Source organism: Oryctolagus cuniculus, chromosome 21 (assembly GCF_051225735.1).
Source record: "Oryctolagus cuniculus isolate XC-2025 breed Fujian yellow rabbit chromosome 21, ASM5122573v1, whole genome shotgun sequence".
In the NCBI taxonomy this organism is placed as follows: domain Eukaryota; kingdom Metazoa; phylum Chordata; class Mammalia; order Lagomorpha; family Leporidae; genus Oryctolagus; species Oryctolagus cuniculus.
The window spans coordinates 44,136,903-44,162,523 of record NC_142887.1 but is presented as its reverse complement, the minus strand read 5'-3'; positions in this window follow the sequence as shown (position 1 = coordinate 44,162,523).

Genomic DNA, 25,621 nt, shown 5'->3' with positions numbered 1-25,621 from the left:
GTTTTCTACAATCAGGATGCAGAACACCTGTAAACTGCCTCTCACTACTTCCAATGTACAGAAATCCTGTAAGCTGCTTCTCTTTTACTCAGACTACTGAAAACCCGCATAGTGCGTAAGACTACACCCATGCTACAGAACTCCCGTAAAGTGTTTCCTACACTCAGGACGCAGAACTCCTGTACACTGCCTCTCACTACTTCCAATGTACAGAAATCCTGTAAGCTGCTTCTCTTTTACTCAGACTACTGAAAACCCGCATAGTGCGTAAGACTACTCCCATGCTACAGAACTCCCGTAAAGTGTTTCCTACCCTCAGGATGCAGGACTCCTTTAAACTGCCTCTCCCTACTTCCAATGTACAGAAATCCTGTAAGCTGCTTCTCTTTTATTCAGACTGCTAAAAACCCGCATAGTGTGTAAGACTACTTCCATGCTACAGAACTCCCGTAAAGTGTTTCCTACACTCAGGATGCAGAACTCCTGTAAACTGCCTCTCACTACTTCCAATGTACAGAAATCCTGTAAGCTGCTTCTCTTTTACTCAGACTACTGAAAACCCACATAGTGCGTAAGACTACTCCCATGCTACAGAACTCCCGTAAAGTGCTTCCTACACTGGATGCAGAATTCCTTTAAACTGCCTCTTACTACTTCCAACGCACAGAAATCCTGTTAGCTGCTTCTCTTTTAATCAGACTACTGAAAACCCGCATAGTGCTTAAGACTATTCCCATGCTACAGAACTCCCGTAAAGTGTTTCCTACACTCAGGATGCAGAACTCCTGTACACTGCCGTTCACTACGTCCAATGTACAGAAATCCTGTAAGCTGCTTCTCTTTTACTCAGACTACTGAAAACCCGCATAGTGCGTAAGACTATTCCCATATTACAGGACTCCCGTAAAGTATTTCCTTCACTCAGGATGCAGAACAGCTTTAAATTGCCTCTCACTACTTAAAATGTACACAAATCCTGTAAGCTGCATCTCTTTTACTCAGACTACTGAAAACCCGCATAGTGCGAAAGATTTTTCCCATGCTACAGAACTCCCGTAAAGTGTTTCCTACACTCAGGATGCAGAACTCCTGTAAACTGCCTCTCACTATTTCCAATGTACAGAAATCCTGTAAGCTGCTTCTCTTTTACTCAGACTACTGAAACCCCGCATAGTGCGTAAGACTACTCCCATGCTACAGAACTCCCGTAAAGTGTTTCCTACACTCAGGATGCAGAACTCCTTTAAACTACCTCTCATTACTTCCAATGTACAGAAATCCTGTTACCAGTTTTACTAAGACTACTTAAAACCCGCATAGTGAGTAAGAATTCTCCCATGCTACAGAACTCCCGTAAAGTGTTTCCTACACTCAGGATGCAGAAATCCTGTAAACTGCCTCTCACTAGTTCCAATGTACAGAAATCCTGTAAGCTGCTACTCTTTTACTCAGACTACTGAAAACCCGCATAGTGCGTAAGACTACTCCCATGCTACAGAACTCCCGTAAAGTGTTTCCTACACTCAGGATGCAGAACTCCTGTAAACTGCCTCTCACTACTTCCAATGTACAGAAATCCTGTAAGCTGCTTCTCTTTTACTCAGACTACTGAAAACCCGCATAGTGCGTAAGACTACTCCCATGCTACAGAACTCCCGTAAAGTGTTTCCTACACTGGATGCAGAACTCCTGTAAACTGCCTCTCACTACTTCCAATGTAGAGAAATCCTGTAAGCTGCTTCTCTTTTACTCAGACTACTTAAAACCCGCATACTGCGTAAGACTACTCCCATGCTACAGAACTCCCATAAAGTGTTTCCTACACTCAGGATACAGAACTCCTGTAAACTGCCTTTCACTACTTCCAATGTACAGAAATCCTGTAAGCTGCTTCTCTTTTACTCAGACTACTGAAAACCCGCATAGTGCGTAAGACTACTCCCATGCTACAGAACTCCTGTAAAGTGTTTCCTACACTGGATGCAGAACTCCTGTAAACTGCCTCTCACTACTTCCAATGTACAGAAATACTGTAAGCTGCTTCTCTTTTACTCAGACTACTTAAAACCCGCATAGTGCGTAAGACTACTCCCATGCTACAGAACTCCCGTAAAGTGTTTCCTACACTCAGGATACAGAACTCCTGTAAACTGCCCCTTTCTACTTCCAATGTACAGAAATCCTGTAAGCTGCTTCTCTTTTACTCAGACTACTGAAAACCCGCAGAGTGCGTAAGACTACTCCCATGCTACAGAACTCCCGTAAAGTGTTTTCTACACTCAGGATGCAGCACTCCTGTAAACTGCCCCTTTCTACTTCCAATGTACAGAAATCCTGTAAGCTGCATCTCTTTTACTCAGACTACTGAAAACCCGCATAGTGCGAAAGATTTCTCCCATGCTACAGAACTCCCGTAAAGTGTTTCCTACACTCAGGATGCAGAACTCCTGTAAACTGCCTCTCACTATTTCCAATGTACAGAAATCCTGTAAGCTGCTTCTCTTTGACTCAGACTACTGAAAACGCGCATAGTGCGTAAGACTACTCCCATGCTACAGAACTCCCGTAAAGTGTTTCCTACACTCAGGATGCAGAACTCCTTTAAACTACCTCTCATTACTTCCAATGTACAGAAATCCTGTTACCAGTTTTACTCAGACTGCTGAAAACCAGCATAATGCGTAAGACTACTCCCATGCTACAGAACTCCCGTAAAGTGTTTCCTACACTCAGGATGCAGAACTTCTGTAAACTGCCTCTCACTACTTCCAATGTACAGAAATCCTGTAAGCTACTTCTCTTTTACTCAGACTACTGAAAACCTGCATAGTGCGTAAGACTACTCCCATGCTACACAACTCCCGTAGAGTGTTTCCTACACTCAGGATGCAGGACTCCTTTAAACTGCCTCTCACTACTTCCAATGTACAGAAATCCTGTAAGCTGCTTCACTTTTACTCAGACTACTGAAAACTCGCGTAGTGCGTAAGACTACTCCCATGCTACAGAACTCCCGTAAAGTGTTTCCTACACTCAGGATACAGAACTCCTGTAAACTGCCTCTCACTACTTCCAATGTACAGAAATCCTGTAAGCTGCTTCTCTTTTACTCAGACTACTGAAAACCCGCATAGTGCGTAAGACTACTCCCATGCTACAGAACTCCCGTAAAGTGTTTCCTACACTCAGGACGCAGAACTCCTGTACACTGCCTCTCACTACTTCCAATGTACAGAAATCCTGTAAGCTGCTTCTCTTTTACTCAGACTACTGAAAACCCGCATAGTGCGTAAGACTACTCCCATGCTACAGAACTCCCGAAAAGTGTTTCCTACCCTCAGGATGCAGGACTCCTTTAAACTGCCTCTCCCTACTTCCAATGTACAGAAATCCTGTAAGCTGCTTCTCTTTTATTCAGACTGCTAAAAACCCGCATAGTGTGTAAGACTACTTCCATGCTACAGAACTCCCGTAAAGTGTTTCCTACACTCAGGATGCAGAACTCCTGTAAACTGCCTCTCACTACTTCCAATGTACAGAAATCCTGTAAGCTGCTTCTCTTTTACTCAGACTACTGAAAACCCACATAGTGCGTAAGACTACTCCCATGCTACAGAACTCCCGTAAAGTGCTTCCTACACTGGATGCAGAATTCCTTTAAACTGCCTCTTACTACTTCCAACGCACAGAAATCCTGTTAGCTGCTTCTCTTTTAATCAGACTACTGAAAACCCGCATAGTGCTTAAGACTATTCCCATGCTACAGAACTCCCGTAAAGTGTTTCCTACACTCAGGATGCAGAACTCCTGTACACTGCCGTTCACTACGTCCAATGTACAGAAATCCTGTAAGCTGCTTCTCTTTTACTCAGACTACTGAAAACCCGCATAGTGCGTAAGACTATTCCCATATTACAGGACTCCCGTAAAGTATTTCCTTCACTCAGGATGCAGAACAGCTTTAAATTGCCTCTCACTACTTAAAATGTACACAAATCCTGTAAGCTGCATCTCTTTTACTCAGACTACTGAAAACCCGCATAGTGCGAAAGATTTTTCCCATGCTACAGAACTCCCGTAAAGTGTTTCCTACACTCAGGATGCAGAACTCCTGTAAACTGCCTCTCACTATTTCCAATGTACAGAAATCCTGTAAGCTGCTTCTCTTTTACTCAGACTACTGAAACCCCGCATAGTGCGTAAGACTACTCCCATGCTACAGAACTCCCGTAAAGTGTTTCCTACACTCAGGATGCAGAACTCCTTTAAACTACCTCTCATTACTTCCAATGTACAGAAATCCTGTTACCAGTTTTACTAAGACTACTTAAAACCCGCATAGTGAGTAAGAATTCTCCCATGCTACAGAACTCCCGTAAAGTGTTTCCTACACTCAGGATGCAGAAATCCTGTAAACTGCCTCTCACTACTTCCAATGTACAGAAATCCTGTAAGCTGCTACTCTTTTACTCAGACTACTGAAAACCCGCATAGTGCGTAAGACTACTCCCATGCTACAGAACTCCCGTAAAGTGTTTCCTACACTCAGGATGCAGAACTCCTGTAAACTGCCTCTCACTACTTCCAATGTACAGAAATCCTGTAAGCTGCTTCTCTTTTACTCAGACTACTGAAAACCCGCATAGTGCGTAAGACTACTCCCATGCTACAGAACTCCCGTAAAGTGTTTCCTACACTGGATGCAGAACTCCTGTAAACTGCCTCTCACTACTTCCAATGTACAGAAATCCTGTAAGCTGCTTCTCTTTTACTCAGACTACTTAAAACCCGCATACTGCGTAAGACTACTCCCATGCTACAGAACTCCCATAAAGTGTTTCCTACACTCAGGATACAGAACTCCTGTAAACTGCCTTTCACTACTTCCAATGTACAGAAATCCTGTAAGCTGCTTCTCTTTTACTCAGACTACTGAAAACCCGCATAGTGCGTAAGACTACTCCCATGCTACAGAACTCCTGTAAAGTGTTTCCTACACTGGATGCAGAACTCCTGTAAACTGCCTCTCACTACTTCCAATGTACAGAAATACTGTAAGCTGCTTCTCTTTTACTCAGACTACTTAAAACCCGCATAGTGCGTAAGACTACTCCCATGCTACAGAACTCCCGTAAAGTGTTTCCTACACTCAGGATACAGAACTCCTGTAAACTGCCCCTTTCTACTTCCAATGTACAGAAATCCTGTAAGCTGCTTCTCTTTTACTCAGACTACTGAAAACCCGCAGAGTGCGTAAGACTACTCCCATGCTACAGAACTCCCGTAAAGTGTTTTCTACACTCAGGATGCAGCACTCCTGTAAACTGCCCCTTTCTACTTCCAATGTACAGAAATCCTGTAAGCTGCATCTCTTTTACTCAGACTACTGAAAACCCGCATAGTGCGAAAGATTTCTCCCATGCTACAGAACTCCCGTAAAGTGTTTCCTACACTCAGGATGCAGAACTCCTGTAAACTGCCTCTCACTATTTCCAATGTACAGAAATCCTGTAAGCTGCTTCTCTTTGACTCAGACTACTGAAAACGCGCATAGTGCGTAAGACTACTCCCATGCTACAGAACTCCCGTAAAGTGTTTCCTACACTCAGGATGCAGAACTCCTTTAAACTACCTCTCATTACTTCCAATGTACAGAAATCCTGTTACCAGTTTTACTCAGACTGCTGAAAACCAGCATAATGCGTAAGACTACTCCCATGCTACAGAACTCCCGTAAAGTGTTTCCTACACTCAGGATGCAGAACTTCTGTAAACTGCCTCTCACTACTTCCAATGTACAGAAATCCTGTAAGCTACTTCTCTTTTACTCAGACTACTGAAAACCTGCATAGTGCGTAAGACTACTCCCATGCTACACAACTCCCGTAGAGTGTTTCCTACACTCAGGATGCAGGACTCCTTTAAACTGCCTCTCACTACTTCCAATGTACAGAAATCCTGTAAGCTGCTTCACTTTTACTCAGACTACTGAAAACTCGCGTAGTGCGTAAGACTACTCCCATGCTACAGAACTCCCGTAAAGTGTTTCCTACACTCAGGATACAGAACTCCTGTAAACTGCCTCTCACTACTTCCAATGTACAGAAATCCTGTAAGCTGCTTCTCTTTTACTCAGACTACTGAAAACCCGCATAGTGCGTAAGACTACTCCCATGCTACAGAACTCCCGTAAAGTGTTTCCTACACTCAGGACGCAGAACTCCTGTACACTGCCTCTCACTACTTCCAATGTACAGAAATCCTGTAAGCTGCTTCTCTTTTACTCAGACTACTGAAAACCCGCATAGTGCGTAAGACTACTCCCATGCTACAGAACTCCCGAAAAGTGTTTCCTACCCTCAGGATGCAGGACTCCTTTAAACTGCCTCTCCCTACTTCCAATGTACAGAAATCCTGTAAGCTGCTTCTCTTTTATTCAGACTGCTAAAAACCCGCATAGTGTGTAAGACTACTCCCATGCTACAGAACTCCCGTAAAGTGTTTCCTACACTCAGGATGCAGAACTCCTGTAAACTGCCTCTCACTACTTCCAATGTACAGAAATCCTGTAAGCTGCTTCTCTTTTACTCAGACTACTGAAAACCCACATAGTGCGTAAGACTACTCCCATGCTACAGAACTCCCGTAAAGTGCTTCCTACACTGGATGCAGAACTCCTTTAAACTGCCTCTTACTACTTCCAACGCACAGAAATCCTGTTAGCTGCTTCTCTTTTAATCAGACTACTGAAAACCCGCATAGTGCTTAAGACTATTCCCATGCTACAGAACTCCCGTAAAGTGTTTCCTACACTCAGGATGCAGAACTCCTGTACACTGCCGTTCACTACGTCCAATGTACAGAAATCCTGTAAGCTGCTTCTCTTTTACTCAGACTACTGAAAACCCGCATAGTGCGTAAGACTATTCCCATATTACAGGACTCCCGTAAAGTATTTCCTTCACTCAGGATGCAGAACAGCTTTAAATTGCCTCTCACTACTTAAAATGTACACAAATCCTGTAAGCTGCATCTCTTTTACTCAGACTACTGAAAACCCGCATAGTGCGAAAGATTTCTCCCATGCTACAGAACTCCCGTAAAGTGTTTCCTACACTCAGGATGCAGAACTCCTGTAAACTGCCTCTCACTATTTCCAATGTACAGAAATCCTGTAAGCTGCTTCTCTTTTACTCAGACTACTGAAACCCCGCATAGTGCGTAAGACTACTCCCATGCTACAGAACTCCCGTAAAGTGTTTCCTACACTCAGGATGCAGAACTCCTTTAAACTACCTCTCATTACTTCCAATGTACAGAAATCCTGTTACCAGTTTTACTAAGACTACTTAAAACCCGCATAGTGAGTAAGAATTCTCCCATGCTACAGAACTCCCGTAAAGTGTTTCCTACACTCAGGATGCAGAAATCCTGTAAACTGCCTCTCACTACTTCCAATGTACAGAAATCCTGTAAGCTGCTACTCTTTTACTCAGACTACTGAAAACCCGCATAGTGCGTAAGACTACTCCCATGCTACTGAACTCCCGTAAAGTGTTTTCTACACTCAGGATGCAGAACTCCTGTAAACTGCCTCTCACTACTTCCAATGTACAGAAATCCTGTAAGCTGCTTCTCTTTTACTCAGACTACTGAAAACCCGCATAGTGCGTAAGACTACTCCCATGCTACAGAACTCCCATAAAGTGTTTCCTACACTGGATGCAGAACTCCTGTAAACTGCCTCTCACTACTTCCAATGTACAGAAATCCTGTAAGCTGCTTCTCTTTTACTCAGACTACTGAAAACCTGCATACTGCGTAAGACTACTCCCATGCTACAGAACTCCCATAAAGTGTTTCCTACACTCAGGATACAGAACTCCTGTAAACTGCCTTTCACTACTTCCAATGTACAGAAATCCTGTAAGCTGCTTCTCTTTTACTCAGACTACTGAAAACCCGCATAGTGCGTAAGACTACTCCCATGCTACAGAACTCCTGTAAAGTGTTTCCTACACTGGATGCAGAACTCCTGTAAACTGCCTCTCACTACTTCCAATGTACAGAAATACTGTAAGCTGCTTCTCTTTTACTCAGACTACTTAAAACCCGCATAGTGCGTAAGACTACTCCCATGCTACAGAACTCCCGTAAAGTGTTTTCTACACTCAGGATGCAGCACTCCTGTAAACTGCCCCTTTCTACTTCCAATGTACAGAAATCCTGTAAGCTGCATCTCTTTTACTCAGACTACTGAAAACCCGCATAGTGCGAAAGATTTCTCCCATGCTACAGAACTCCCGTAAAGTGTTTCCTACACTCAGGATGCAGAACTCCTGTAAACTGCCTCTCACTATTTCCAATGTACAGAAATCCTGTAAGCTGCTTCTCTTTTACTCAGACTACTGAAAACGCGCATAGTGCGTAAGACTACTCCCATGCTACAGAACTCCCGTAAAGTGTTTCCTACACTCAGGATGCAGAACTCCTTTAAACTACCTCTCATTACTTCCAATGTACAGAAATCCTGTTACCAGTTTTACTCAGACTGCTGAAAACCAGCATAATGCGTAAGACTACTCCCATGCTACAGAACTCCCGTAAAGTGTTTCCTACACTCAGGATGCAGAACTTCTGTAAACTGCCTCTCACTACTTCCAATGTACAGAAATCCTGTAAGCTGCTTCTCTTTTACTCAGACTACTGAAAACCTGCATAGTGCGTAAGATTACTCCCATGCTACACAACTCCCGTAGAGTGTTTCCTACACTCAGGATGCAGGACTCCTTTAAACTGCCTCTCACTACTTCCAATGTACAGAAATCCTGTAAGCTGCTTCACTTTTACTCAGACTACTGAAAACTCGCGTAGTGCGTAAGACTACTCCCATGCTACAGAACTCCCGTAAAGTGTTTCCTACACTCAGGATACAGAACTCCTGTAAACTGCCTCTCACTACTTCCAATGTACAGAAATCCTGTAAGCTGCTTCTCTTTTACTCAGACTACTGAAAACCCGCATAGTGTGTAAAACTACTCCCATGCTACAGAACTCCCGTAAAGTGTTTCCTACACTCAGGATGCAGAACTCCTGTAAACTCCCTCTCACTACTTCCAATGTACAGAAATCCTGTAAGCTGCTTCTCTTTTACTCAGACTACTGAAACCCCGCATAGTGTGTAAGACTACTCCCAAGCTACAGAACTCCCATAAAGTGTTTCCTACACTGAGGATGGAGAACTCTTGTAAACTGCCTCTCACTACTTCCAATGTACAGAAATCCTGTAAGCTGCTTCGCTTTTACTCAGACAACTGAAAACCCGCACAGTGCGTAAGACTACTCCCATGCTACAGAACTCCTGTAAAGTATTTCCTACACTCAGGATGCACAACTCCTATAAACTGCCTCTCACTACTTCCAATGTACAGAAAACCTGTAAGCTACTTCTCTTTTACAAAGACTGCTGAAAACCTGCATAGTGTGTAAAACTACTCCCATGCTACAGAACTCCTGTAAAGTGTTTCCTACACTCAGGATGCAGAACTCCAGTAAATTGCCTCTCACTACTTCCAATGTACTGAAATCCTTTAAGCTGCTTCTCTTTTACTCACACTACTGAAAACCCGCATTGTGCGTAAGACTACTCCCATGCTATAGAACTCCCGTAAAGTGTTTTCTACACTCAGGATGCAGCACTCCTGTAAACTGCCTCTCACTACTTCCAATGTACAGAAATCCTGTAAGCTGCTTCTCTTTTACTCAGACTACTGAAAACCCGCATAGTGCGTAAGACTACTCCCATGCAAAAGAACTCCCTTAAAGTGTTTTCAACACTCAGGATGCAGAACACCTGTAAACTGCCTCTCACTACTTCCAATGTACAGAAATCCTGTAAGCTGCTTCTCTTTTACTCAGACTACTGAAAACCCGCATAGGGCGTAAGACTACTCCCATGCTACAGAACTCCCGTAAAGTGTTTCCTACCCTCAGGATGCAGGACTCCTTTAAACTGCCTCTCCCTACTTCCAATGTACAGAAATCCTGTAAGCTGCTTCACTTTTACTCAGACTACTAAAAACCCGCATAGTGTGTAAGACTACTCCCATGCTACAGAACTCCCGTAAAGTGTTTCCTACACTCAGGATGCAGAACTCCTGTAAACTGCCTCTCACTACTTCCAATGTACAGAAATCCTGTAAGCTGCTTCTCTTTTACTCAGACTACTGAAAACCCGCATAGTGCGTAAGACTACTCCCATGCTACAGAACTCCCGTAAAGTGTTTCCTACACTGGATGCAGAACTCCTGTAAACTGCCTCTCACTACTTCCAATGTACAGAAATCCTGTAAGCTGCTTCTCTTTTACTCAGACTACTTAAAACCCGCATAGTGCGTAAGACTACTCCCATGCTACAGAACTCCCATAAAGTGTTTCCTACACTCAGGATACAGAACTCCTGTAAACTGCCTTTCACTACTTCCAATGTACAGAAATCCTGTAAGCTGCTTCTCTTTTACTCAGACTACTGAAAACCCGCATAGTGCGTAAGACTACTCCCATGCTACAGAACTCCTGTAAAGTGTTTCCTACACTGGATGCAGAACTCCTGTAAACTGCCTCTCACTACTTCCAATGTACAGAAATACTGTAAGCTGCTTCTCTTTTACTCAGACTACTGAAAACCCGCATAGTGCGTAAGACTACTCCCATGCTACAGAATTGCCATAAAGTGTTTCCTACACTCAGGATGCAGAACTCCTGTAAACTGCCCCTTTCTACTTCCAATGTACAGAAATCCTGTAAGCTGCTTCTCTTTTACTCAGACTACTGAAAACCCGCATAGTGCGTAAGACTACTCCCATGCTACAGAACTCCCGTAAAGTGTTTTCTACACTCAGGATGCAGCACTCCTTTAAACTGCCCCTTTCTACTTCCAATGTACAGAAATCCTGTAAGCTGCATCTCTTTTACTCAGACTACTGAAAACCCGCATAGTGCGAAAGATTTCTCCCATGCTACAGAACTCCCGTAAAGTGTTTCCTACACTCAGGATGCAGAACTCCTGTAAACTGCCTCTCACTACTTCCAATGTACAGAAATCCTGTAAGCTGCTTCTCTTTTACTCAGACTACTGAAAACGCGCATAGTGCGTAAGACTACTCCCATGCTACAGAACTCCCGTAAAGTGTTTCCTACACTCAGGATGCAGAACTCCTTTAAACTACCTCTCATTACTTCCAATGTACAGAAATCCTGTTACCAGTTTTACTAAGACTACTTAAAACCCGCATAGTGAGAAAGAATTCTCCCATGCTGCAGAACTCCCGTAAAGTGTTTCCTACACTCAGGATGCAGAACTCCTGTACACTGCCTCTCACTACTTCCAATGTACAGAAATCCTGTAAGCTGCTTCTCTTTTACTCAGACTACTGAAAACCCGCATAGTGCGTAAGACTACTCCCATGCTACAGAACTCCCGTAAAGTGTTTCCTACCCTCATAATGCAGGACTTCTTTAAACTGCCTCTCCCTACTTCCAATGTACAGAAATCCTGTAAGCTGCTTCTCTTTTACTCAGACTACTGAAAACCCGCATAGTGCGTAAGACTACTCCCATGCCACAGAACTCCCGTAAAGTGCTTCCTACACTGGATGCAGAACTCCTTTAAACTGCCTCTTAATACTTCCAACGCACAGAAATCCTGTTAGCTGCTTCTCTTTTAATCAGACTACTGAAAACCCGCATAGTGCTTAAGACTATTCCCATGCTACAGAACTCCCGTAAAGTGTTTCCTACACTCAGGATGCAGAACTCCTGTACACTGCCGTTCACTACGTCCATGTACAGAAATCCTGTAAGCTGCTTCTCTTTTACTCAGACTACTGAAAACCCGCATAGTGCGTAAGACTATTCCCATATTACAGGACTCCCGTAAAGTATTTCCTTCACTCAGGATGCAGAACAGCTTTAAATTGCCTCTCACTACTTAAAATGTACACAAATCCTGTAAGCTGCATCTCTTTTACTCAGACTACTGAAAACCCGCATAGTGCGAAAGATTTCTCCCATGCTACAGAACTCCCGTAAAGTGTTTCCTACACTCAGGATGCAGAACTCCTGTAAACTGCCTCTCACTATTTCCAATGTACAGAAATCCTGTAAGCTGCTTCTCTTTTACTCAGACTACTGAAACCCCGCATAGTGCGTAAGACTACTCCCATGCTACAGAACTCCCGTAAAGTGTTTCCTACACTCAGGATGCAGAACTCCTTTAAACTACCTCTCATTACTTCCAATGTACAGAAATCCTGTTACCAGTTTTACTAAGACTACTTAAAACCCGCATAGTGAGTAAGAATTCTCCCATGCTACAGAACTCCCGTAAAGTGTTTCCTACACTCAGGATGCAGAAATCCTGTAAACTGCCTCTCACTACTTCCAATGTACAGAAATCCTGTAAGCTGCTACTCTTTTACTCAGACTACTGAAAACCCGCATAGTGCGTAAGACTACTCCCATGCTACAGAACTCCCGTAAAGTGTTTCCTACACTCAGGATGCAGAACTCCTGTACACTGCCGTTCACTACGTCCAATGTACAGAAATCCTGTAAGCTGCTTCTCTTTTACTCAGACTACTGAAAACCCGCATAGTGCGTAAGACTATTCCCATATTACAGGACTCCCGTAAAGTATTTCCTTCACTCAGGATGCAGAACAGCTTTAAATTGCCTCTCACTACTTAAAATGTACACAAATCCTGTAAGCTGCATCTCTTTTACTCAGGCTACTGAAAACCCGCATAGTGCGAAAGATTTCTCCCATGCTACAGAACTCCCGTAAAGTGTTTCCTACACTCAGGATGCAGAACTCCTGTAAACTGCCTCTCACTACTTCCAATGTACAGAAATCCTGTAAGCTGCTTCTCTTTTACTCAGACTACTTAAAACCCGCATACTGCGTAAGACTACTCCCATGCTACAGAACTCCCATAAAGTGTTTCCTACACTCAGGATACAGAACTCCTGTAAACTGCCTTTCACTACTTCCAATGTACAGAAATCCTGTAAGCTGCTTCTCTTTTACTCAGACTACTGAAAACCCGCATAGTGCGTAAGACTACTCCCATGCTACAGAACTCCTGTAAAGTGTTTCCTACACTGGATGCAGAACTCCTGTAAACTGCCTCTCACTACTTCCAATGTACAGAAATACTGTAAGCTGCTTCTCTTTTACTCAGACTACTTAAAACCCGCATAGTGCGTAAGACTACTCCCATGCTACAGAACTCCTGTAAAGTGTTTCCTACACTGGATGCAGAACTCCTGTAAACTGCCTCTCACTACTTCCAATGTACAGAAATCCTGTAAGCTGCTTCTCTTTTACTCAGACTACTTAAAACCCGCATAGTGCGTAAGACTACTCCCATGCTACAGAACTCCCATAAAGTGTTTCCTACACTCAGGATACAGAACTCCTGTAAACTGCCCCTTTCTACTTCCAATGTACAGAAATCCTGTAAGCTGCTTCTCTTTTACTCAGACTACTGAAAACGCGCATAGTGCGTAAGACTATTCCCATGCTACAGAACTCCCGTAAAGTGTTTCCTACACTCAGGATGCAGAACTCCTTTAAACTACCTCTCATTACTTCCAATGTACAGAAATCCTGTTACCAGTTTTACTCAGACTGCTGAAAACCCGCATAATGCGTAAGACTACTCCCATGCTACAGAACTCCCGTAAAGTGTTTCCTACACTCAGGATGCAGAACTTCTGTAAACTGCCTCTCACTACTTCCAATGTACAGAAATCCTGTAAGCTGCTTCTCTTTTACTCAGACTACTGAAAACCTGCATAGTGCGTAAGACTACTCCCATGCTACACAACTCCCGTAGAGTGTTTCCTACACTCAGGATGCAGGACTCCTTTAAACTGCCTCTCACTACTTCCAATGTACAGAAATCCTGTAAGCTGCTTCACTTTTACTCAGACTACTGAAAACTCGCGTAGTGCGTAAGACTACTCCCATGCTACAGAACTCCCGTAAAGTGTTTCCTACACTCAGGATACAGAACTCCTGTAAACTGCCTCTCACTACTTCCAATGTACAGAAATCCTGTAAGCTGCTTCTCTTTTACTCAGACTACTGAAAACCCGCATAGTGTGTAAAACTACTCCCATGCTACAGAACTCCCGTAAAGTGTTTCCTACACTCAGGATGCAGGACTCCTGTAAACTCCCTCTCACTACTTCCAATGTACAGAAATCCTGTAAGCTGCTTCTCTTTTACTCAGACTACTGAAACCCCGCATAGTGTGTAAGACTACTCCCAAGCTACAGAACTCCCATAAAGTGTTTCCTACACTGAGGATGGAGAACTCTTGTAAACTGCCTCTCACTACTTCCAATGTACAGAAATCCTGTAAGCTGCTTCGCTTTTACTCAGACAACTGAAAACCCGCACAGTGCGTAAGACTTCTCCCATGCTACAGAACTCCTGTAAAGTATTTCCTACACTCAGGATGCACAACTCCTATAAACTGCCTCTCACTACTTCCAATGTACAGAAAACCTGTAAGCTACTTCTCTTTTACAAAGACTGCTGAAAACCTGCATAGTGTGTAAAACTACTCCCATGCTACAGAACTCCTGTAAAGTGTTTCCTACACTCAGGATGCAGAACTCCAGTAAATTGCCTCTCACTACTTCCAATGTACTGAAATCCTGTAAGCTGCTTCTCTTTTACTCACACTACTGAAAACCCGCATTGTGCGTAAGACTACTCCCATGCTACAGAACTCCCGTAAAGTGTTTCCTACACTCAGGATACAGAACTCCTGTAAACTGCCCCTTTCTACTTCCAATGTACAGAAATCCTGTAAGCTGCTTCTCTTTTACTCAGACTACTGAAAACCCGCAGAGTGCGTAAGACTACTCCCATGCTACAGAACTCCCGTAAAGTGTTTTCTACACTCAGGATGCAGCACTCCTGTAAACTGCCCCTTTCTACTTCCAATGTACAGAAATCCTGTAAGCTGCATCTCTTTTACTCAGACTACTGAAAACCCGCATAGTGCGAAAGATTTCTCCCATGCTACAGAACTCCCGTAAAGTGTTTCCTACACTCAGGATGCAGAACTCCTGTAAACTGCCTCTCACTATTTCCAATGTACAGAAATCCTGTAAGCTGCTTCTCTTTGACTCAGACTACTGAAAACGCGCATAGTGCGTAAGACTACTCCCATGCTACAGAACTCCCGTAAAGTGTTTCCTACACTCAGGATGCAGAACTCCTTTAAACTACCTCTCATTACTTCCAATGTACAGAAATCCTGTTACCAGTTTTACTCAGACTGCTGAAAACCAGCATAATGCGTAAGACTACTCCCATGCTACAGAACTCCCGTAAAGTGTTTCCTACACTCAGGATGCAGAACTTCTGTAAACTGCCTCTCACTACTTCCAATGTACAGAAATCCTGTAAGCTACTTCTCTTTTACTCAGACTACTGAAAACCTGCATAGTGCGTAAGTCTACTCCCATGCTACACAACTCCCGTAGAGTGTTTCCTACACTCAGGATGCAGGACTCCTTTAAACTGCCTCTCACTACTTCCAATGTACAGAAATCCTGTAAGCTGCTTCACTTTTACTCAGACTACTGAAAACTCGCGTAGTGCGTAAGACTACTCCCATGCTACAGAACTCCCGTAAAGTGTTTCCTACACTCAGGATACAGAACTCCTGTAAACTGCCTCTCACTACTTCCAATGTACAGAAATCCTGTAAGCTGCTTCTCTTTTACTCAGACTACTGAAAACCCGCATAGTGCGTAAGACTACTCCCATGCTACAGAACTCCCGTAAAGTGTTTCCTACACTCAGGACGCAGAACTCCTGTACACTGCCTCTCACTACTTCCAATGTACAGAAATCCTGTAAGCTGCTTCTCTTTTACTCAGACTACTGAAAACCCGCATAGTGCGTAAGACTACTCCCATGCTACAGAACTCCCGAAAAGTGTTTCCTACCCTCAGGATGCAGGACTCCTTTAAACTGCCTCTCCCTACTTCCAATGTACAGAAATCCTGTAAGCTGCTTCTCTTTTATTCAGACTGCTAAAAACCCGCATAGTGTGTAAGACTACTCCCATGCTACAGAACTCCCGTAAAGTGTTTCCTACACTCAGGATGCAGAACTCCTGTAAACTGCCTCTCACTACTTCCAATGTACAGAAATCCTGTAAGCTGCTTCTCTTTTACTCAGACTACTGAAAACCCACATAGTGCGTAAGACTACTCCCATGCTACAGAACTCCCGTAAAGTGCTTCCTACACTGGATGCAGAACTCCTTTAAACTGCCTCTTACTACTTCCAACGCACAGAAATCCTGTTAGCTGCTTCTCTTTTAATCAGACTACTGAAAACCCGCATAGTGCTTAAGACTATTCCCATGCTACAGAACTCCCGTAAAGTGTTTCCTACACTCAGGATGCAGAACTCCTGTACACTGCCGTTCACTACGTCCAATGTACAGAAATCCTGTAAGCTGCTTCTCTTTTACTCAGACTACTGAAAACCCGCATAGTGCGTAAGACTATTCCCATATTACAGGACTCCCGTAAAGTATTTCCTTCACTCAGGATGCAGAACAGCTTTAAATTGCCTCTCACTACTTAAAATGTACACAAATCCTGTAAGCTGCATCTCTTTTACTCAGACTACTGAAAACCCGCATAGTGCGAAAGATTTCTCCCATGCTACAGAACTCCCGTAAAGTGTTTCCTACACTCAGGATGCAGAACTCCTGTAAACTGCCTCTCACTATTTCCAATGTACAGAAATCCTGTAAGCTGCTTCTCTTTTACTCAGACTACTGAAACCCCGCATAGTGCGTAAGACTACTCCCATGCTACAGAACTCCCGTAAAGTGTTTCCTACACTCAGGATGCAGAACTCCTTTAAACTACCTCTCATTACTTCCAATGTACAGAAATCCTGTTACCAGTTTTACTAAGACTACTTAAAACCCGCATAGTGAGTAAGAATTCTCCCATGCTACAGAACTCCCGTAAAGTGTTTCCTACACTCAGGATGCAGAAATCCTGTAAACTGCCTCTCACTACTTCCAATGTACAGAAATCCTGTAAGCTGCTACTCTTTTACTCAGACTACTGAAAACCCGCATAGTGCGTAAGACTACTCCCATGCTACTGAACTCCCGTAAAGTGTTTTCTACACTCAGGATGCAGAACTCCTGTAAACTGCCTCTCACTACTTCCAATGTACAGAAATCCTGTAAGCTGCTTCTCTTTTACTCAGACTACTGAAAACCCGCATAGTGCGTAAGACTACTCCCATGCTACAGAACTCCCATAAAGTGTTTCCTACACTGGATGCAGAACTCCTGTAAACTGCCTCTCACTACTTCCAATGTACAGAAATCCTGTAAGCTGCTTCTCTTTTACTCAGACTACTGAAAACCTGCATACTGCGTAAGACTACTCCCATGCTACAGAACTCCCATAAAGTGTTTCCTACACTCAGGATACAGAACTCCTGTAAACTGCTTTTCACTACTTCCAATGTACAGAAATCCTGTAAGCTGCTTCTCTTTTACTCAGACTACTGAAAACCCGCATAGTGCGTAAGACTACTCCCATGCTACAGAACTCCTGTAAAGTGTTTCCTACACTGGATGCAGAACTCCTGTAAACTGCCTCTCACTACTTCCAATGTACAGAAATACTGTAAGCTGCTTCTCTTTTACTCAGACTACTTAAAACCCGCATAGTGCGTAAGACTACTCCCATGCTACAGAACTCCCGTAAAGTGTTTTCTACACTCAGGATGCAGCACTCCTGTAAACTGCCCCTTTCTACTTCCAATGTACAGAAATCCTGTAAGCTGCATCTCTTTTACTCAGACTACTGAAAACCCGCATAGTGCGAAAGATTTCTCCCATGCTACAGAACTCCCGTAAAGTGTTTCCTACACTCAGGATGCAGAACTCCTGTAAACTGCCTCTCACTATTTCCAATGTACAGAAATCCTGTAAGCTGCTTCTCTTTTACTCAGACTACTGAAAACGCGCATAGTGCGTAAGACTACTCCCATGCTACAGAACTCCCGTAAAGTGTTTCCTACACTCAGGATGCAGAACTCCTTTAAACTACCTCTCATTACTTCCAATGTACAGAAATCCTGTTACCAGTTTTACTCAGACTGCTGAAAACCCGCATAATGCGTAAGACTACTCCCATGCTACAGAACTCCCGTAAAGTGTTTCCTACACTCAGGATGCAGAACTTCTGTAAACTGCCTCTCACTACTTCCAATGTACAGAAATCCTGTAAGCTGCTTCTCTTTTACTCAGACTACTGAAAACCTGCATAGTGCGTAAGATTACTCCCATGCTACACAACTCCCGTAGAGTGTTTCCTACACTCAGGATGCAGGACTCCTTTAAACTGCCTCTCACTACTTCCAATGTACAGAAATCCTGTAAGCTGCTTCACTTTTACTCAGACTACTGAAAACTCGCGTAGTGCGTAAGACTACTCCCATGCTACAGAACTCCCGTAAAGTGTTTCCTACACTCAGGATACAGAACTCCTGTAAACTGCCTCTCACTACTTCCAATGTACAGAAATCCTGTAAGCTGCTTCTCTTTTACTCAGACTACTGAAAACCCGCATAGTGTGTAAAACTACTCCCATGCTACAGAACTCCCGTAAAGTGTTTCCTACACTCAGGATGCAGAACTCCTGTAAACTCCCTCTCACTACTTCCAATGTACAGAAATCCTGTAAGCTGCTTCTCTTTTACTCAGACTACTGAAACCCCGCATAGTGTGTAAGACTACTCCCAAGCTACAGAACTCCCATAAAGTGTTTCCTACACTGAGGATGGAGAACTCTTGTAAACTGCCTCTCACTACTTCCAATGTACAGAAATCCTGTAAGCTGCTTCGCTTTTACTCAGACAACTGAAAACCCGCACAGTGCGTAAGACTACTCCCATGCTACAGAACTCCTGTAAAGTATTTCCTACACTCAGGATGCACAACTCCTATAAACTGCCTCTCACTACTTCCAATGTACAGAAAACCTGTAAGCTACTTCTCTTTTACAAAGACTGCTGAAAACCTGCATAGTGTGTAAAACTACTCCCATGCTACAGAACTCCTGTAAAGTGTTTCCTACACTCAGGATGCAGAACTCCAGTAAATTGCCTCTCACTACTTCCAATGTACTGAAATCCTTTAAGCTGCTTCTCTTTTACTCACACTACTGAAAACCCGCATTGTGCGTAAGACTACTCCCATGCTATAGAACTCCCGTAAAGTGTTTTCTACACTCAGGATGCAGCACTCCTGTAAACTGCCTCTCACTACTTCCAATGTACAGAAATCCTGTAAGCTGCTTCTCTTTTACTCAGACTACTGAAAACCCGCATAGTGCGTAAGACTACTCCCATGCAAAAGAACTCCCTTAAAGTGTTTTCAACACTCAGGATGCAGAACACCTGTAAACTGCCTCTCACTACTTCCAATGTACAGAAATCCTGTAAGCTGCTTCTCTTTTACTCAGACTACTGAAAACCCGCATAGGGCGTAAGACTACTCCCATGCTACAGAACTCCCGTAAAGTGTTTCCTACCCTCAGGATGCAGGACTCCTTTAAACTGCCTCTCCCTACTTCCAATGTACAGAAATCCTGTAAGCTGCTTCACTTTTACTCAGACTACTAAAAACCCGCATAGTGTGTAAGACTACTCCCATGCTACAGAACTCCCGTAAAGTGTTTCCTACACTCAGGATGCAGAACTCCTGTAAACTGCCTCTCACTACTTCCAATGTACAGAAATCCTGTAAGCTGCTTCTCTTTTACTCAGACTACTGAAAACCCGCATAGTGCGTAAGACTACTCCCATGCTACAGAACTCCCGTAAAGTGTTTCCTACACTGGATGCAGAACTCCTGTAAACTGCCCCTTTCTACTTCCAATGTACAGAAATCCTGTAAGCTGCTTCTCTTTTACTCAGACTGCTGAAAACCCGCATAATGCGTAAGACTACTCCCATGCTACAGAACTCCCGTAAAGTGTTTTCTACACTCAGGACGCAGAACTCCTGTAAACTGCCTCTCACTACTTCCAATGTACAGAAATCCTGTAAGCTGCTTCTCTTTTACTCACACTACTGAAAACCCGCATTGTGCGTAAGACTACTCCCATGCTACACAACTCCCGTAGAGTGTTTCCTACACTCAGGATGCAGGACTCCTTTAAACTGCCTCTCACTACTTCCAATGTACAGAAATCCTGTAAGCTGCTTCACTTTTACTCAGACTACTGAAAACTCGCGTAGTGCGTAAGACTACTCCCATGCTACAGAACTCCCGTAAAGTGTTTCCTACACTCAGGATACAGAACTCCTGTAAACCTCCTCTCACTACTTCCAATGTACAGAAATCCTGTAAGCTACTTCTCTTTTACAAAGACTGCTGAAAACCTGCATAGTGTGTAAAACTACTCCCATGCTACAGAACTCCTGTAAAGTGTTTCCTACACTCAGGATGCAGAACTCCAGTAAATTGCCTCTCACTACTTCCAATGTACTGAAATCCTGTAAGCTGCTTCTCTTTTACTCACACTACTAAAAACCCGCATTGTGCGTAAGACTACTCCCATGCTACAGAACTCCCGTAAAGTGTTTCCTACCCTCAGGATGCAGGACTCCTTTAAACTGCCCCTTTCTACTTCCAATGTACAGAAATCCTGTAAGCTGCTTCTCTTTTACTCAGACTACTGAAAACCCGCATAGTGCGTAAGACTACTCCCACGCTACAGAACTCCCGTAAAGTGTTTTCAACACTCAGGATGCAGAACACCTGTAAACTGCCTCTCACTACTTCCAATGTACAGAAATCCTGTAAGCTGCTTCTCTTTTACTCAGACTACTGAAAACCCGCATAGTGCGTAAGACTACTCCCATGCTACAGAACTCCCGTAAAGTGTTTTCTACACTCAGGACGCAGAACTCCTGTACACTGCCTCTCACTACTTCCAATGTACAGAAATCCTGTAAGCTGCTTCTCTTTTACTCAGACTACTGAAAACCCGCATAGTGCGTAAGACTACTCCCATGCTAGAGAACTCCCGTAAAGTGCTTCCTACACTGGATGCAGAACTCCTTTAAACTGCCTCTTACTACTTCCAACGCACAGAAATCCTGTTAGCTGCCTCTCTTTTGATCAGACTACTGAAAATCCGCATAGTGCTTAATCTATTCCCATGCTACAGAACTCCCGTAAAGTGTTTCCTACACTCAGGATGCAGAACTCCTGTACACTGCCGTTCACTACGTCCAATGTACAGAAATCCTGTAAGCTGCTTCTCTTTTACTCAGACTACTGAAAACCCACATAGTGCGTAAGACTATTCCCATATTACAGGACTCCCGTAAAGTATTTCCTTCACTCAGGATGCAGAACAGCTTTAAATTGCCTCTCACTACTTAAAATGTACAGAAATCCTGTAAGCTGCATCTCTTTTACTCAGACTACTGAAAACCCGCATAGTGCTTAAGATTTCTCCCATGCTACAGAACTCCCGTAACGTGTTTCCTACACTCAGGATGCAGAACTCCTGTAAACTGCCTCTCACTATTTCCAATGTACAGAAATCCTGTAAGCTGCTTCTCTTTTACTCAGACTACTGAAAACGCGCATAGTGCGTAAGACTACTCCCATGCTACAGAACTCCCGTAAAGTGTTTCCTACACTCAGGATGCAGAACTCCTTTAAACTACCTCTCATTACTTCCAATGTACAGAAATCCTGTTACCAGTTTTACTAAGACTACTTAAAACCCGCATAGTGAGTAAGAATTCTCCCATGCTACAGAACTCCCGTAAAGTGTTTCCTACACTCAGGATGCAGAACTCCTGTAAACTGCCTCTCACTACTTCCAATGTACAGAAATCCTGTAAGCTGCTACTCTTTTACTCAGACTACTGAAAACCCGCATAGTGCGTAAGACTACTCCCATGCTACAGAACTCCCGTAAAGTGTTTCCTACACTCAGGATACAGAACTCCTGTAAACTGCCTCTCACTACTTCCAATGTACAGAAATCCTGTAAGCTGCTTCACTTTTACTCAGACTACTGAAAACTCGCGTAGTGCGTAAGACTACTCCCATGCTACAGAACTCCCGTAAAGTGTTTCCTACACTCAGGATACAGAACTCCTGTAAACTGCCTCTCACTACTTCCAATGTACAGAAATCCTGTAAGCTGCTTCTCTTTTACTCAGACTACTGAAAACCCGCATAGTGTGTAAAACTACTCCCATGCTACAGAACTCCCGTAAAGTGTTTCCTACACTCAGGATGCAGAACTCCTGTAAACTCCCTCTCACTACTTCCAATGTACAGAAATCCTGTAAGCTGCTTCTCTTTTACTCAGACTACTGAAACCCCGCATAGTGTGTAAGACTACTCCCAAGCTACAGAACTCCCATAAAGTGTTTCCTACACTGAGGATGGAGAACTCTTGTAAACTGCCTCTCACTACTTCCAATGTACAGAAATCCTGTAAGCTGCTTCGCTTTTACTCAGACAACTGAAAACCCGCACAGTGCGTAAGACTACTCCCATGCTACAGAACTCCTGTAAAGTATTTCCTACACTCAGGATGCACAACTCCTATAAACTGCCTCTCACTACTTCCAATGTACAGAAAACCTGTAAGCTACTTCTCTTTTACAAAGACTGCTGAAAACCTGCATAGTGTGTAAAACTACTCCCATGCTACAGAACTCCTGTAAAGTGTTTCCTACACTCAGGATGCAGAACTCCAGTAAATTGCCTCTCACTACTTCCAATGTACTGAAATCCTTTAAGCTGCTTCTCTTTTACTCACACTACTGAAAACCCGCATTGTGCGTAAGACTACTCCCATGCTATAGAACTCCCGTAAAGTGTTTTCTACACTCAGGATGCAGCACTCCTGTAAACTGCCTCTCACTACTTCCAATGTACAGAAATCCTGTAAGCTGCTTCTCTTTTACTCAGACTACTGAAAACCCGCATAGTGCGTAAGACTACTCCCATGCAAAAGAACTCCCTTAAAGTGTTTTCAACACTCAGGATGCAGAACACCTGTAAACTGCCTCTCACTACTTCCAATGTACAGAAATCCTGTAAGCTGCTTCTCTTTTACTCAGACTACTGAAAACCCGCATAGGGCGTAAGACTACTCCCATGCTACAGAACTCCCGTAAAGTGTTTCCTACCCTCAGGATGCAGGACTCCTTTAAACTGCCTCTCCCTACTTCCAATGTACAGAAATCCTGTAAGCTGCTTCACTTTTACTCAGACTACTAAAAACCCGCATAGTGTGTAAGACTACTCCCATGCTACAGAACTCCCGTAAAGTGTTTCCTACACTCAGGATGCAGAACTCCTGTAAACTGCCTCTCACTACTTCCAATGTACAGAAATCCTGTAAGCTGCTTCTCTTTTACTCAGACTACTGAAAACCCGCATAGTGCGTAAGACTACTCCCATGCTACAGAACTCCCGTAAAGTGTTTCCTACACTGGATGCAGAACTCCTGTAAACTGCCCCTTTCTACTTCCAATGTACAGAAATCCTGTAAGCTGCTTCTCTTTTACTCAGACTGCTGAAAACCCGCATAATGCGTAAGACTACTCCCATGCTACAGAACTCCCGTAAAGTGTTTTCTACACTCAGGACGCAGAACTCCTGTACACTGCCTCTCACTACTTCCAATGTACAGAAATCCTGTAAGCTGCTTCTCTTTTACTCACACTACTGAAAACCCGCATTGTGCGTAAGACTACTCCCATGCTACACAACTCCCGTAGAGTGTTTCCTACACTCAGGATGCAGGACTCCTTTAAACTGCCTCTCACTACTTCCAATGTACAGAAATCCTGTAAGCTGCTTCACTTTTACTCAGACTACTGAAAACTCGCGTAGTGCGTAAGACTACTCCCATGCTACAGAACTCCCGTAAAGTGTTTCCTACACTCAGGATACAGAACTCCTGTAAACCTCCTCTCACTACTTCCAATGTACAGAAATCCTGTAAGCTACTTCTCTTTTACAAAGACTGCTGAAAACCTGCATAGTGTGTAAAACTACTCCCATGCTACAGAACTCCTGTAAAGTGTTTCCTACACTCAGGATGCAGAACTCCAGTAAATTGCCTCTCACTACTTCCAATGTACTGAAATCCTGTAAGCTGCTTCTCTTTTACTCACACTACTAAAAACCCGCATTGTGCGTAAGACTACTCCCATGCTACAGAACTCCCGTAAAGTGTTTCCTACCCTCAGGATGCAGGACTCCTTTAAACTGCCCCTTTCTACTTCCAATGTACAGAAATCCTGTAAGCTGCTTCTCTTTTACTCAGACTACTGAAAACCCGCATAGTGCGTAAGACTACTCCCACGCTACAGAACTCCCGTAAAGTGTTTTCAACACTCAGGATGCAGAACACCTGTAAACTGCCTCTCACTACTTCCAATGTACAGAAATCCTGTAAGCTGCTTCTCTTTTACTCAGACTACTGAAAACCCGCATAGTGCGTAAGACTACTCCCATGCTACAGAACTCCCGTAAAGTGTTTTCTACACTCAGGACGCAGAACTCCTGTACACTGCCTCTCACTACTTCCAATGTACAGAAATCCTGTAAGCTGCTTCTCTTTTACTCAGACTACTGAAAACCCGCATAGTGCGTAAGACTACTCCCATGCTAGAGAACTCCCGTAAAGTGCTTCCTACACTGGATGCAGAACTCCTTTAAACTGCCTCTTACTACTTCCAACGCACAGAAATCCTGTTAGCTGCCTCTCTTTTGATCAGACTACTGAAAATCCGCATAGTGCTTAATCTATTCCCATGCTACAGAACTCCCGTAAAGTGTTTCCTACACTCAGGATGCAGAACTCCTGTACACTGCCGTTCACTACGTCCAATGTACAGAAATCCTGTAAGCTGCTTCTCTTTTACTCAGACTACTGAAAACCCACATAGTGCGTAAGACTATTCCCATATTACAGGACTCCCGTAAAGTATTTCCTTCACTCAGGATGCAGAACAGCTTTAAATTGCCTCTCACTACTTAAAATGTACAGAAATCCTGTAAGCTGCATCTCTTTTACTCAGACTACTGAAAACCCGCATAGTGCTTAAGATTTCTCCCATGCTACAGAACTCCCGTAACGTGTTTCCTACACTCAGGATGCAGAACTCCTGTAAACTGCCTCTCACTATTTCCAATGTACAGAAATCCTGTAAGCTGCTTCTCTTTTACTCAGACTACTGAAAACGCGCATAGTGCGTAAGACTACTCCCATGCTACAGAACTCCCGTAAAGTGTTTCCTACACTCAGGATGCAGAACTCCTTTAAACTACCTCTCATTACTTCCAATGTACAGAAATCCTGTTACCAGTTTTACTAAGACTACTTAAAACCCGCATAGTGAGTAAGAATTCTCCCATGCTACAGAACTCCCGTAAAGTGTTTCCTACACTCAGGATGCAGAACTCCTGTAAACTGCCTCTCACTACTTCCAATGTACAGA